We start from the raw sequence: 16,868 nt of genomic DNA, 5'->3' as shown, positions 1-16,868 counted from the left end.
GCTATGATGGATCAAGGGACTTGGGTGAGCAAATAAGGAGTGTGTTAACTTGAAGCCAGGTAACCCTTAAGACTGGTTGGAGTTCTATTTCTAGTATAGGTAAGTAAGCTTCTATGGGACTAATCCTTCTACGAATGACTATAAGATCTGAAGTGGAGGGAACTTTCGAAAGGAGCAAAGAGAAACTAAAACTAGGCCGATTTTGGAGAGGGGTTGACGTTTGGAAAAAGAGAATGTACTAGGTGTATTTCCTGTTTTCACAGCTTTGAGCCTAAGGGAAATCCTAGTCTGCACTGTGCAGGGCATATAAAACTACAGCAAATCTTCATTGTTCTGACTTGAGCCAGAAAAGCTAGCCACAGGAAAGAAAGAAAGAAAATCCTAGAAATGAGAGCTGGAGAGCCCCAGATGCTGTGTACAATCTTTAACCCAGTCTCTGGCATGTTCCCAGACCATCCATGTGCAGGGTAGATTCTAACCCGCTTAGGAAAGGATAAAGAACCGGACTGATACTTGAGCTGCTTCTCAAGGAACAAGGTTTGTAGTTTGAGTCCAGCTAGGTCAATTGAATGCTGAAACAATAAAAACAAAAATACAGTATTCATCAGAAAAATATAAAAGCATACACAGTCTTCACATCAAGAGACTTGGTAGTATTTATAATACCTAGGATTCAATCCTGGATTTCTCAATTTATTAGAGAGAGACAGAAACACAAAACAGGAAAATGTGATGTTTTCAGGAGCAAGAACACTGTATGAACACCAACCCCAAGATGACTCTGATAGTGGAATTAGCAGATTTTTAAACTATTCCCAATGACCTAAAAATGTGCTTGCAATCCACAAAAACACAGGAAATGTCAGCAGAGAAATGAGCTAATTTTAAAATTGTAAGTTTTAGAAGTAAGATTTCTTTAAAAAGTCACTGGATATACTCAACAGCAGGATGAAGATAAAACGAGTCTGAACTTAAAGATAAATTGATAGAAATTATTCAATTTTTTAAAAATTTTAAGATGAACCAATGCCTCAAGGACAATATAAGAATGTCTAACGTGTATGGAATTGGAATATGTCAAAAGTTCAGAAATAGCCCATGGAAGAACAATGAATCACTGAAGTAGTAATCAGTAAAAGTTTATTGTGCATAAGCCAACGAAAAGTCAGTTTGCAAACCCAGGGCACTCAAACCAAACATGGAATGAGGCTCAGGGATATATTGTTATAAAGCAGATTATATGGTAAGGAGATAATGACTGCTTATCTTTCACTGTGATTGGTTAGAATATTACAATTTTTTTTCACGGATTGAGAAATGGTCAGTGGTTACTCCCTATCAGCAATGGGGAATGGCTTGTTTTGCTGATGATTTCCAGAGGCATGAATAAGAAATGACCCAGGTCAAGTTTGTCTTGCAAAACAAGCTAAATTAAGCTTTGCTTGTATGACTAAATTGGTTTGGTCTGCTTGGGGAATTTTCAGGGCTGGTCTCCACTTGTTTCTGATTTTTTAACAGTTCCCATTCTTTTGGTCCTCCTTTTGCGTGCTCAGCATATGACCAACCAGGAGAGCATTATTCTCAATGACCACCACTGATGTAGTCAGGCTGAAAAAAATCACATAGGCAATGTTTCCACCAGGTGATTCACTGGGCTGGAGGGCCATGTAGCCACGGACCTTAACATTAATGTGGTTATTGCTGATTTCATCCAGGTGCCTAATCTCAATGGATACCCTTTGGTCTGTGAGTGCCAGCCGACAGGCATTTAAAACCCTTGAGAGTATATATTGTACTAGATAAGTTAATATGAGGACTTTAGGAGAATAGCCAAGGATTGGAAAAATTGCCCAGAGTGGAGATCCCCAGGAATCAAGACTTAAAACAGCTCAATAATTCAAATGGGTTATTACCAGAATCGGGTCTTACCTTTCTAATACTGTCTACAATTGTACTGGATTATGTGTAGTTGGGTTTCAAATTTTTAAGTTATTTACAAAGACAAAACATGATGTATTAGCAAACACCTATTCTCATGAACATTCGGGATAGGCCGTGAGGATGTTTTGTTTCAGAAGGCAGTGTTGCAAGTGAGCTTCCATCTGAACTAAGCTTCTCTATGACTTGAGCAATCAGGTAACATGATGAAGCATTTCTACAGGAATGAAAGAAAACAAGGGTTCATAGTTCCAGCAAATTATAAATTCAGTTTCTAAATTTAGAGCACATTCAGTTGAGAAGATTTCTAGATTTGAGTTGGAAGCACCTCCAAATGGTGGAATGAGCCTGGCAGTTTCAGTCTGATGGATTTTCCTGGATTGCAGTGTGATGGTCTTTGTCATCAAGTATCCTGTTGCTTTTTCTTGAGTGGCCCCATACAGCAACAAGTGTGAAGGTTGTCCATATGTGATCTGTATGGTGGTGGGGGTTTTTCTGAAATTTACAAGTAGGTGACACCTCGAAGACGATTAACAGAACTGGAATCGGATAATGGGTACACCATATTTTTCTACTGAAACAACTTTTTAAGTCACTTTTATTAAATATGTTTATGGTGAAACTAATTTGATTGTAAAAGAAGACTTAGTCTTATTGAACTGCTTTGATTATTTACATAATTGTGGTAAAACTAGTAATCTATGCATATTCTCAAGTAGGACACTTCAGTCAAAGCTTTGAATAATATCCATGGGGCTTTATTGGCTCCAAAACATCTAGCTTAGCTCTTTAAAATTGTTTGGTAATAAGGAATCTCAGAATATACCTTTAGAGTCTCTCTAGGCTAATAAACCAAGCTCCAGACTTGTCCAACTGTGTCCTATTACAAGGAGAACTGATTCTTATTATAAACTCACAGAAATATATACCTTGTCATGAAAAAAAGGGTATTAAGTTTCTGGGGGTGCCTGGGTGGTTTAGTCAGTTGAGCATCTGCCGTAGGCTCAGGTCATGGTCCTGGGATCAAGCCCCAAGTTGGGCTCCCTGCTTAGCAGGGAGTCTGCCTCTCCCTCTGCCCCTTCCCCTCACTAATGCTCACTCTCTCTCTCTCGAATAAAATCTTAAGTTTCTGAATTTTGGAGGGATCAGGTAAAGAGAAAAGCTAAATGTTTCCACTTTTGTTGCAAAAATATACTTCACCAAGGGGTGCCTGGGTGGCTCGGTCGTTGAGCATCTGCCTTTGGCTCAGGTCATGATCCCAGGGTCCGGGAATCGAGCCCTGCATCAGGCTCCCTGCTCCGCGGGAAGCCTGCTTCTCCCTCTCCCACTCCCCCTGCTTGTGTTCCTGCTCTCGCTGTCTCTCTCTCTCTCTCTGTCAAATAAATAAAACCTTTAAAATATATATATACTCCACCAAATTGCTGTAAATTATAGTTTAAAAGAGGAAAAGGGGGTACCTAGCTGGCTCAGTCAGAAGAGCATACAACACTTGATCTCGGGGTCATGAGTTCGAACCTTACATTGGGTATAGAGATTACTTAAAACAAGTTTTTAAAGTGTGAAAGAAAAGGGAGTCTTTGGAATCTGGAGAACAAAACACTAAAGAACCAGCAACATAATTATCATCCTCTTGACTTCATTTAGTCCCCTGTAATTCTTGTTTTGCTTTATCTTGGGTTAGCAGCTTTATGAATCAGTTTTTCTTACAGTTTTAGAAATTCTTATCCAGTTTAGTGGTATGATCTTAAGTTATTGGAAACCTGTACTTGCTAGAGCTCTTCCCATGAATCCCCTTAGAGATGAAGCCCTTTTGCAGGAACACTTTTGCAAAAGTGTCAAAATAGAATAACCGCTTATGAGTGACAAGTCTTAAAAACAGCCATGATTAAAGATCTGGTGAGAGTTCACATATGTACAATGAAATGATGCAGTTGACACCTTTGATTATTTTTGTGATAAACAATATCTTAAGATAATAGCTACAATTATGACTGACAGTACTATACTAGGACATGTCAGATTTGGGGGAATTTCCTATAATTTCTGAATTACTATTTTAAGGTCCTATATCTCTCTCCCAGAAATATGATCTGAAAGGTTAAATATTTTATTTCATGATTCCCATGCAACTTAATAGATCAAATAAGTCTAAATAAATGAACGTTTCTTCTATTTTTGTTTTTACTTCAAAATTTGATTTGGAAAAGTTATAAATGTCAAAACACTAAAAACATTTGATCAAATCAGATCATGGGTCACTGTGAAACGATTCGTAGTTACCCAAACAAAGTGGCAATTAAGATTTCAAAGGCAAATACAGAAGGTTGCATAATTTAAAAAAAACAACTTCGTTCTTTTAATATATAAATAAAATAAAGCCTATTCAGATAAAATAAGCTAAGAGCACTTGTTGTCAATGGATACACACTTCAAGAAATAGTTGTGATTTAACAAGCCTCTCCCTCTGCCCCTTCTGGTGATTCTGATCCGTGTTACGTTTTGAAAACCACTGATGTAAAACAGGAATTTGGCACTTCCTACAAGGTGAAACTAAATCTTTGCCATTGCCTTTACGGTCTAGGATTGTATGATTTAATAACCTACAGTAGGGACTGTGGCCCACTGAGCTACACCTCAGTATTGTTCGTGTGGACGGGCAGTGCTACTACATGGTTCCAGGGTAAAAGTGTAGCATAGAGTTTAGAGTATTCTAAACTGACATCTACCTGAAATCTAGCGCTGTCATGGCATCCTGAGTACCACTAGCTTGGTTAGCATTAGGAGACAACAGTGTCAGAAGGCAACGTTACCTACAGGGTAAAATAAAGCCATGGAAGCCACAGGGATATTCCTTCAAATAGCTTTGCAGGCATTGCTTGATCAGCAGGCATAAAAGCAAAGCAGAGAGGAGTGCAAAAAAATACGGCCAATGGACTGATTCACAGGCATACAGGAAGCACCCTTTTGGGGATGATGAGAAATCACTAGGGCCTCTTTTTGGGGGGAGTGGGAGGAGGAAGTGTAATGAAGCATTATAAAGTTCTTGCTTGAGCTAGCCAGAGGTTCATGGTCACTCATGGCAGTAGGGTAAACGGTCTTCATTTGGTGTGGCCAAGGGATAGTTGAGCTTCAAAGATCTGTGTGTGGCGAAGGACTGGTCAAGTGGTGGAAAAAGAATGCCAAAAGCAACCATTACTCTGGAAAGTTAGTGTTGACACACCGTTGGCTATAACATGGTTCATTACAGGGCAGAGGTGGGTGTAATGTGCTCGATGTCCATATGTTGGTGCTCGATGACCTCAGTCTGGTGGGATAAAGGAGAAAGAGCCTCCCACTCCACAGTTCACTCGGGTCAGGGAAGAGAATCTAATTGGAGTGTGGGCTTCCATTGGTTGCGAGGAGACAGTATGGTGTTATAGTTAGGAACTGGTTTAGGAATCCATACAGATATGCGTTTATCCTTCACATGACCTTGAGTGTTTTACTTCTCTTCGAACTGCAGGGAGATAATCCTAGTTTTCACCTATAGGATGTGATGATTGCTATCCTTCTCCCCAACCAGCTTGACATTTGATTTGTTTTTTTAAGAGGAAGTTTAGGAAGGTTCTTAGTTTCTAATTTTCCCCTCTATAGAAAACATTGTTGATAAATGCTGAGCTATAAAGAAATAACAGCTGGGGAGAATTTGGAATGTCAGTCAGAAGTTTCTGAGCACAAAAGATCTAGTGAAGAGTGTGAGCACCAAGGGGTGTCCTATTGCTTGTGATTTGGCATGAACTTCCCTATGATACATACCTATCATAAGACTCAGGCTATATATTTTACGTTTGGAGAAAAAACCTACATTATTTTCTATATTGATGTCTGTAATTTTGCTTGGATCATTTTTGTGACCCACCCCCTTCAAAGACTTTGTAAAGCTAGGAAGCGTTTTCTCACTCCCTATATTAGGTAAATGTGTTGTTTCATGAAAAGTCATCTCCTTATAAAGATAACTCACATTTGGGGATACAGCTGGTGCATGCTCAGAGGAATTCATAACTGCACACAAATATAAATCCCATCCTGAGGATCTTTCCTTCTGAATGCCCCACAGAATTTTGCCATATGGTGTAACCTTGAGGTTTTTCTCTCTCTTCTTGCCCAAATGTATCATTTATTACTGTTTTTTTGTAGCACTTTTAAAATTCTATGCTTTCCACACTTGGGATTTCAAAATCAGTAATCCTTCGCTTCCTCTCTCCTGTCTTCCAAGCCTTCCTCTCCCTCCCTCCCTTCTTTCTTAACCTCTTTGTTTCCTTTTCTCCTTGCAAGTTTTTCAGTAAATTAAAAACCTTTTGATGTTCTTCCCTCTGTACGTAAGGAATCTCTTCCCCCTAACTGCCCTTAAGATCGATTATCATGTGGTTTCACTTATTTGTGGAACATGAGGAATAGCAGGGAGGACATTAGGAGAAGGAAGGGAAAAATGAAGGGGGGAATCGGAGGGAGAGAGGAACCATGGGAGACTATGGACTCTGAGAAACAAACAGGGTTTTAGAGGGGAGGGGGGATCGGTTAGCCCGGTGATGGGTATTAAGGAGGGCACGTACTGCATGGAGCACTGGGTGTTACGCACAAACAATGGATCGTGGATCACCACATCAAAAACTAATGATGTATTGTATGGTGACTAACATAGTAAAATTAAAAAAAAAAAAAACCTGTAAAGGTTAGGGAATAATGGATTGAACACCATGTATTCATTGCCCAGTTTAAAAAATAAAAATCTCCTTGTATACCATCTCCAGTCCAGCTACTCCTCTCTCCCACTACCAGAGGCATCCGCAAAATTTGATGTTCATCATTCCTGTGATGATAGAATTTGACCACGTAGGTATGCAACCATATACATATAGGTACTGTCTTTTTTTTTTTTTTAAAGATTTTATTTATTTGATAGCCCAAGTAGGCAGAGTGGCAGGCAGAGGGAGAGGGAGAAGCAGGCTCTCCAATGAGCAAGGAGCCTGATGCGGGGCTTGATCCCGGGACCCTGGGATCATGACCTGAGCCAAAGGCAGATGCTTAACCACTGAGCCACCCAGGTGCCCCGTTATAGGTACTGTCTCAATCAGTTTTAAAACTTTATATACATAGTTTTATATGATTTCTATCCTGCAACTTCCTTTTGCTTGTTTTATTCTTTTTTTGGCTCAAAATTTTGTTTGAAACCCAGCTTTCAATTTGTTTGCCAAATAGATATTTTAAAAACCATAACACACTTCCCTATCAATTAGAAATCTCAAAAATCCTTTGTTAAATTGTATACCCTCTATATAAGGTACTGCATTGGTTTTCCTCTGCTGTTTTGCCTTGGACTGACAGAGATGTCCTCACCAGCTGAGAATAGGGTGTGGTCCAGCTACCTGCATCTCTGCTCATCTCTTTCCTAGCATGTTGAGGGCTGTGCATCCTTCTGAGGATAGAACGTTAGGCAAGAAAGCAGGACAACAGCTCAAGGGCCTGGCTTGGAGTAAACCTCCGAGTTAGCTTTTGTCTTTATGCAGGCCATGGTTTCACTGTCTCTTTGGGAGAAACACTTCTATTCTCTAAAGGTTCCTTTCCCCACTGCCCAGAACGCTGACATCTAGAATTGATGTTGTCCCCTCTGAAAAAGGCTCTGGGTGTCTCTTCACAAGTTCCTGCAGTAGCACCCACATAAATAGTGTCAAATAGAACTCCCTAAACGGTACAGGAAAAATAGCTTAAATAGAAGCCTTGCTGGTAAATATGAGAATAAGAATTGGCCAAGGTATAAAGAAAAGATTAAAAGCAATTTTTTTTCTTTCCACTTTCCTTCTAATCTATTTTTTGTTAATTCAAATATGGTTAACATACTACATTATATTTGTTTCAGGTGTAAAAAATAGCAAGTCAACATTTACATATATTACAAAACGATCACTACAGTGATGGATCGACAGTGTAAGTCAAGTCATTATCTGTGACCAGCATAGAAAGTTATTACAATATGATTGAACTATATTCCCTATACATCCTGTGACTTATAAGTGAAAGTATGAATCTCTTAATCTTCTTCCACCTGTTTCACTCATCCTCCCGTCTCCCTTCCCTTTGTCAGTTCTCTGCATTTGAGTCTGTTTCTATTTTCATTTTTTTTAAGATTTCACATAAGAGGAATTGCACAATATTTGTCTTTCTGACTTCACTTAGCATAACGTCCTCTAAATCCATCCATATTGTTGCAAATGGGTAAGATTTATTTTTTTCTGGCTGAGTAATGTTTGACTATATATACCACATCTTCTTACCATTTGTCAACGAAAACTTGGGTTGATTCCATATTTTGGCTATTGTAAATAATACTGCAATGAACATAGGGGTGCGTATTTCTTTTTAAATTACTGTTTTCATTTTCTTGGGGTAAATACCCAGAAGTAGAATTTATGGATTGTATGGTAGTTTTGTTTTTAATTTTTCGAGAAACCTCCATATTGTTTTCCATAGTGGCTATACCAGTGTATATTCCTGCCAAGAGTTCATGAGGGTTCCCTTCACTCCATATCTTCACCAAAACATTTCTTGTTTTGATACAAGCCATTCTGACAGGTGTGGTTTGGATTTGCATTTTGCTGGTTATTTTACTGCATTTTGCTGATCCCACTGTGGTTTTGATTTGCATTTTACTGATTATTAGTGCTGTTGAACATCTTTTCATGTCTTCTTGGGAAAAATGTCTATTCAGGTCCTCTGCCCATTCTTTAATCAGCTTGTTTTTTTTTTTTTTTTGGTGTTGAGTTGTAGGATTTCTTTATATAGGTTATCTTTGAACAATGTGGGGGGCAGGGACCCCAACCCTCCACACAGTCAAATCTGCATATGACTTTTTGTTCCCTCCAAAACTTGACTAACAGCTTACTGTTTACTGTAAGCCTTACCAGTAACAGTCAGTTAACATATTTTGAATGTGTATTATATACTGTATTCCTACAATAAACTAGAGAAAAGGAAATGTTATTAAGAAAATCATAAGAAAAACACAGTATGGTATGCATTATAAAAATCCATGTATAAGTGGACTTGTGCAATTCAAACCCATGTTGTTCAAAGACCAACTGTATATTTTGGATACTAACCCCTTATTGGATATATCATTTGTAAATATCTTCTCCCTTTCAGTAGGTTGCCTTTTCATTTTGTTGATGGTTTCTTTCACTCTGCAAAATGTTTCTAGTTTGATGTAGTTTCAGTTGTTTTTTTCCTTTTGTTGCCCTTGCCTGAGGGGACTAACCTGGAAAAAAAAAAACCTGCTAAGATGGATGTCAAAGAGCTTCCTGCCTATGTTTTCTTTTAAGAGTTTTATGGCTTCATGTCTTCTGCCCATTTCTTGACTGGATTATTTGTTTTTTGGGTGTTGAGTTTGATAGGTTCTTTACAGATCTTGGATACCAACCCTTTATCTGTTATGTCATTTGCAAATATCTTCACCCATTCCATAGGTTGCCCTTTCATTTTGTTGACTGTTTCTTTTGCTGTGCAGAAGCTTTTTATCTTTTTTTTATTATTATTTTATGTTAATGGTCATACATTACATCATTAGTTTTTGATATAGTGTTCCATGATTCATTCTTTGTGCATAACACCCAGTGCTCTGTGTAGAACGTGCCCTCTTTAATACCCATCACCAGGCTAACCCATCCTCCCACCCCCCTCCCCTCTAGAACCCTCAGTTTGTTTCTCACAGTCCATAGTCTCTCATGGTTCATCTCCTCCTCCGAATTCCCCTCCTTCATTCTTCCCTTCCTGCTATCTTCTTTTTTGTTTTTTTTTACATATAATGTATTATTTGTTTCAGAGGTACAGGTCTGTGATTCAACAGTCTTACACAATTCACAATGCTTACCATAGCACATACCCTCCCCAATGTCTATCACCAGCCACCCCATCCCTCCCACCCCCCACTGCTCCAGCAACCCTCTTTGTTTCCTGAGATTAAGAATTCCTCATATCAGTGAGGTCATATCATACATGTCTTTCTCTGATTGATTTATTTTGCTCAGCATAATACCCTCCACTTCTATCCACGTCATTGCAAATGGCAAGATCTCATTCCTTTTGATGACTGCATAATATTCCATTGTGTGTGTGTATACCACATCTTCTTTATCCATTCATCTGTCAATGGACATCTTGGCTCTTTCCACAGTTTGGCTATTGTGGACGTTGCTGCTATAAACATCGGGGTGCACGTACTCCTTCAGATCCCTACATTTGTATTTTTGGGGTAAATACCCAGTAGTGCAATTGCTGGATCGTATGGTAGCTCTATTTTCAACTGTTTGAGGAACCTCCATACAATTTTCCAGAGTGGCTGCACCAGCTTGCATTCCCACCAACAGTGTAGGAGGGTTCCCCTTTTTCCACATCCCTGCCAACATCTGTCGTTCCCTGACTTGTTAATTTTAGCCATTCTGACTGGCATGAGGTGGTATCTCATTGAGGTTTTGATTTGGATTTCCCTGAGATCGAGTGATGTTGAGCACTTTTTCATGTGTCTGTTGGCCATTTGGATGTCTTCTTTGGAAAAATGTCTGTTCATGTCTTCTGCCCATTTCTTGATTGGATTATTCTTTGGGTGTTGAGTTGGATAAGTTCTTTATAGATTTTGGATACTAGCCCTTTATCTGATATGTCATTTGCAAATATCTTCTCCCATTCTGTCGGTTGTCTTTTGGTTTTGTGGACTGTTTCTTTTGCTGTGCAAAAGCTTTTTATCTTGATGAAGTCCTGATAGTTCATTTTTGCCCTTGCTTCCCTTTCCTTTGGCGATGTTTCTAGGAAGAAGTTGCTGTGGCTGAGGTCAAAGAGGTTGCTGCCTATGTTCACCTTTAGGATTGTGATGGACTCCTGTCTCACATTCAGGTCTTTCATCCATTTTTGAGTATTTTTGTGTGTGGCGTAAGGAAATGGTCCAGTTTCAAAGAAATGGAACAAATAATTCTAAAATTTGTGTGGAACCAGAAAAGACCCCGAATAGCCAGAGGAATGTTGAAAAAGAAAAGCAAAGCTGGCAGCATCACAATTCCGGACTTCCAGCTCTATTACAAAGCTGTCATCATCAAGACAGTATGGTACTGGCACAAAAACAGACACATAGATCAATGGAACAGAATAGAGAGCCCAGAAATGGACCCTCAACTCTATGGTCAACTAATCTTCGACAAAGCAGGAAAGAACGTCCAATGGAAAAACAGTCTCTTCAACAAATGGGAAAATTGGACAGCCACATGCAGAAGAATGAAACAGAAGCTTTTTATCTTGAAGTCCCAATAGTTCATTTTTGCTTTTGTTTCCCTTGCCTTTAGAGACATGTCTTGAAAGAAGTTGCTGCATCTGAGGTGAAGAGGTTACTGTCTGTGTTCTCTAGGACTCTGATGGATTCTTGTCTCACATTTAGGTCTTTCATCCATTTTGAGTTTATCTTTGTGTATGCTATAAGAGAATGGTCGAGTTTCATTCTTCTGCATGTGGCTGTCCAATTTTCCCAGCACCATTTACTGAAGAGACTTTTTTTCCATTGGATATTCTTTCCAGCTTTGTCAAAGATTAGTTGACCATACAGTTGAGGGTCCATTTCTGGGTTCTCTATTCTGTTGATCTATGTGTCTGTTTTTGTGCCAGTACCATACTGTCTTGATGATCACAGCTTTGTATTACAGCTTGAAGTCAGGCATTGTGATGCCCCCAACTTTGGTTTTCTTTTTCGACATTCCCCAGGCTATCCTGGGTCTTTTCTGATTCCATACAAATTTCAGGATTGATTGTTCCAGCTCTGTGAAAATTGTTGATGGTACTTTGATAGGGATTGCATTGCATGTGTAGATTGCTCTAGGAAGTGTAGATATTTTCACAATGTTTATTCTTCCAATCCATAAGCAAGGAATGTTTATTCATCTTTCTTTGTGTCTTCCTCAATTAAGTGTCCTATAGTTTCTAGAGTACAGACCCTTTTACCTCTTTGGTTAGGTTCATTCCTAGGTATCTTATGGTTTTTGGTGCAATTGTAAATGGGATTGATTCCTTAATTTCTCTTTCTTCAGTCATTTCTCCAAAGAAGACCCACAAATTGCCAACAGACACAGGAAAAAGTGCTCAACATCACTTGCCATCAGGGAAATACAAATCAAAACCTCAATGAGTTACTACCTTACACCATTTAGAATAGCTAAAATTAACAAGACAGGGAACAACAAATATTGGCGAGGATGTGGAGAAGGGGGAACCCTGTTATACTGCTGGTGGGAATGCAAGCTGGTACAGCCACTCTGGAAAACAGTATGGAGGTTCCTCAAGATGTTAAAAATAGAGCTCCCTATGACCCAGAAATTGCACTACTGGGCATTTATCCTAAAGATACAAGTGTAGTGAAAAGAAGGGGCACCTGCACCCCAATGTTCATAGCAGCAATGTCCACAATGGCCAAACTGTGGAAGGAGCTGAGATGTCCTTCAACAGATAAATGAATAAAGATGTGGTTCATATATACAATGGAATATTACTCAGCCACCAGAAAGGATGAATACCTACCATTGACATGGATAGAACTGAAGGGGATTATGCTAAGTGAAATCAGTCAAGCAGAGAAAGACAAAATCGTTTGACAATTCTTGTATTCCACATATGGTTTTGCTCATATGTAGAATACAATAGCACAGAGGATCATAGGGGAGGGGAGGGAAAACTGAATGGGAAGAAATTGGAGAGGGAGACAAGCCATGAGAGACTCTTGACTCCAGGGAAACAAACTGAGGGTCGTAGAAAGGGAGGTGGGTGGGGGTATGGGGTAACTATGTGATGGGCATTAAGGAGGGCACATGACGTGATGAACACTGGGTGTTATACACAACTAATGAATCCTTGAACACTGTATCAAAAACAAATGAGGTACTATATGTTAGCTAATTAAATTAAAAGTTTTTTGGCTTCAGGTCTCACACTCAGGTCTTTAATCCATTTTGAGTTTATTTTATGTATGGTGTAAGACATGTGGTGGTCCAATTTTCTCAACATCACTTATTAAAGAGACTGTTTTATTTCCCCACCATATATTCTTGCCTCCTTGGCCATAAATTAATTGACCATATAAGTTTGGGGTTATTTCTGGGCTCTCTATCCTGTTACGTTGACTTATATGTTTATTTTTGTGCCAGTACCATTCTGTGTTGATTACTATAGATTTGTAGTATAGTTTGAAATCTTGGAGTGTGATACCTCCAGTTTTAAGATTGGTTTGGCTACTTAGGGCCTCTTGTGATTCCATACAAATTCTAGGATTATTTGGTCTTTTTCTGTTAAAACACACACACATACACACACACAGGTTGTCTTTTGATAGGGATTGCATTGAATCTGTATATTGCTGTGGGTAATGTGGACATTTTAATGATATTCTTGCAGTCTATGATCATGGCATATCCTTCCATTTATTTGTATCCTCTTCAAGTTCTTTCATAAATGTCTTACAGTTTTCAGGGTACAGCTCTTTCACCTCTGTGGTTAAACTGATTTCCAGATATTCTTCTTGATGTAATTGTAAAGGGGATTGTTTTCTTAATTTCTCTTTCTGGTAGTTTGTTATGAATATATAGAAACAAATTTCTGTATAGTTTGTATCCTGGAAGTTTCCTGAGTTCATTTATTACTTCTAACAATTTTTTTGGTGGAATCTTTAGGGTTTTCTAGATCTCATCCTCTTTTTTAATGCTCTCTCAAGTCAAGCTTTTACTTCATGCTACTCACATTTCCAAGGTAAACTTATTTTATTCCCTCTATTTTATTTTTTGGTGTGCATTCTTCTTTCCACTTGTTTCCCGTTCTAATTCTACTCATGGGTAGTACAATACAGTAATTAAAGGCATGCGCTCTAGAGTCAGACCTGTGTTCCAATCCTGGTCCAGCCACTGACCCTGGTGTGATTTTTGGCAGATTACTTAACCTCTCTCTATCCCAGTTTTCTCCTCTGTAAAATGGGATGATTTTAGTATCTTCTTCAGGGGTCAAAGGAAGTAAAAAAAAAAAAAATACCAATATTAAAAATCTGTTGCATGTGACTGATACCTAGTCCCCTCCTCAAAACTATTAAATATCATCATCTTTTACGTTGTATTTTTCATTCTCTTCTTACTCCTGTCCTCCAATTTTCACTTGTTTTTATTCACCTCACCTCAACTCCCTTAAGTTCTTTTGTTGGGTACGTTCAGGCTGTCTTTTTCTAACAGTGGGTATCTAGAAATGGAACTGAATCCAGACAAGAACAGCAACAGGAGAGTTAGAAACCCACCGATGTAGATAATGTAGAGACAGGGTGTGTGATCTGCGTAGAACACGAAGTTATGTTCCTTATCATCCCGTTGTGGTTCTGCTGTTAAATGATCATTTATTGTACTCTGAAGCATGGAGCAATGATGACGGATTTGGGAACTTTAAAGAAATCATGGATAAGCTAAACCAGATGATCTCCCATGAACGCTGCTGCCAGCTCCTACCTCCATGTACTCACCATGATCAACCTCAGAGGAGTCTTCTAAATGCCCTGCTGGAGCTGGGAGAATATTCCAGGGGAAGGAGGACATATGGCAGGTATTTTCTAATGGAAGGTATTTCAGGAAGGGTGACCAGCTTCAACAATGGGAGTACCTTGTCAAGCTCCCGTCACTCTGGGATGGCCTGGTCATTGTGTTTCTTTTGCTCATCCACCCCTGGGGGGGAACAAAGGGGCTTCTGCTCTCTAGAGAGTAAGAAATCCTTTGCCAGATCCTCTCAAAATCCCAAGAGTGACATTGGTACAGAATGATGAGCTTAACTGTGCCCAGACCTGGATGCATTAAAAAGAGAACTATGGGGGATCCCAGAGGCCAAGGGCGGCCTTCTTGAGAGGGCGGCGGCAGCGGCGCCACGGAAAACCGATTTACCTATGATGATTATCAGAACACGAGTGAATGGCTTCTGTGCCACACCAAGCACCGACCTCAAGTGGCAGTCATCTGTGGTTCTGGGTTAGGAAATCTGGTTGATAAATTAACTGACAGCCAGAGCTTTGACTACAGCGAGATTCCAAACTTTCCCCGAAGTACAGTGCCTGGTCGTGCTGGTCGACTGGTGTTTGGGTTCCTGAATGGCAAGGCCTGCGTGATGATGCAGGGCAGGTTCCACATGTATGAAGGCTACCCGATCTGGAAGGTGACATTCCCAGTGAGGGTTTTCTTCCTTATGGGCGTGGACACCCTAGTGGTCACCGATGCAGCTGGGGGACTCAACCCTGAGTTTGAGGTCGGAGATATCATGCTGATCCGTGATCACATCAACTTTCCTGGCTTCAGTGGTGTGAACCCTCTCATAGGGCCCAATGACGAAAGGTTTGGACTTCGTCTTCCTGCCATGTCCGATGCCTATGACCAGGATATGCGGCAGAACGCTCACAGGGCCTGGAAACAGATGGGGGAGCAGAGAGAGCTGAAGGAAGGCACCTATGTGATGTTGGCAGGCCCGTCTTTTGAGACTGTGGCTGAGTGTTGGCTGCTGCAGAAGCTGGGGGTGGATGCTGTTGGCATGAGCACGGTACCAGAAGTTATAGTTGCAAGGCACTGTGGACTTCGAGTCTTTGGCTTCTCCCTCATCACTAACAAAGTCGTCTTGGATTATGAAGCCAAGGAGAAGGTCAATCATGAGGAAGTACTAGAGGCTGGGAGACAAGCAGCACAAAAATTGGAACAGTTTGTCTCTATTCTTATGACCAGTATTCCACCACCTGCCAAAGCCAGCTAACCAGCCCTGGAGTGGTCTGGCCTCTCCATAATGGGATCCAAGTAGCTACTACATACTTCGGCCCCTTGCTGGGGTCATGTGCCTCTGCCCTTCAGTAGTAGGAAAAGAGAGGAAGATCACTATCCTTCAGCTTTCCTATTTCTCCCACCAGACCCTTCTGCACTGGCTCTTCTGCTTAGTTATCTCAAAGTAGTGATCATCTCCTCCCTCAGCCTAAGAGCTAGAACCCAAGCCCTGCTGTGCCTATGCCTGGGTGTGACTTGGGCTGTTGAACTTGGCCCAGTAGCTACTGCTGTCCTTTTGATGTAATGCTTTCACATTCCTGGGGACTCGGTTCTGCCTCCTCCAAAGCACTAGAGCCCACACGAGGGCTAGCCCAGTCCGATACCCCTTGGAGTTTTGTATTACCCTATTTTGAGAATAAAAAGAAAGATGAACTAAAAAAAAAAAAGAACTATGGGAGCCATACCCGTAATATCAATTTTCTAGTAGTTGTATTTAAAAAGTAAAAGGACACAGATGAAATTAACTTTAATATTTAACCCAACATATTATCATTTCAACATATAAAATTATTGAGATAGCTTACATTTGGGGATTTTTTTTTAAACTGAATCCTTCAAATCTGGTAGACATTTTATGCTTACAGCACCTTGCTTTAGGCCAGTCACATATCAAGTGCTTAATAGCCCTGTGTGGCTGGTAGCTACTGAATTGGACTTGGCAGCTTTCGATCAAGAAGACTTCTACTGCATGAAACCTGACATGTTCCCTGCCCCATGTGAAAGAATAGGAACGGCAAAGTGTCTTTTCTTAGTTTCAGAGAAAAACATTTGCTCTACAGATAAATAGGCTTTCATCAAGAGATGCAGAAGGATGAGACTAGGGCCAGGTCAGACTCCCTCAGGTAGGTCTTTTCCTAGCTGAGTTGCTCCACTATTAACATGGAGTTCAGCAGTCAGATCCATCAGCTCTGTGTCCTCCAGGTCAACTGAACTTGGGGAGTCTATTTACAGGGAACTACTCATTTTACTTGCACTATTCCAACCTCCTTTCCCTGAAAGGGTCTTTAAAAGGAGAACACCCAGAGAAGCAGCCTCCCTGGA

The 16,868-nt window shown here is 40.1% G+C and overlaps 1 pseudogene; it reads left to right on the top strand.

The window, feature by feature from the left end:
* Nucleotides 1–16,210, top strand: part of LOC112840199 (purine nucleoside phosphorylase pseudogene) — a 31,484-nt pseudogene extending 15,274 nt beyond the window's left edge.
* Nucleotides 16,211–16,868: the final 658 nt, after the last annotated feature.

Source organism: Callorhinus ursinus, unplaced genomic scaffold (genome assembly GCF_003265705.2).
Source record: "Callorhinus ursinus isolate GAN/ISIS: 27379988/994484 unplaced genomic scaffold, GSC_fseal_2.0 scaffold19, whole genome shotgun sequence".
NCBI classification, from domain to species: Eukaryota; Metazoa; Chordata; class Mammalia; order Carnivora; family Otariidae; genus Callorhinus; species Callorhinus ursinus.
The sequence above is the reverse complement of the archived record's forward strand: the minus strand, read 5'-3'. Positions and strand labels throughout refer to the sequence as shown.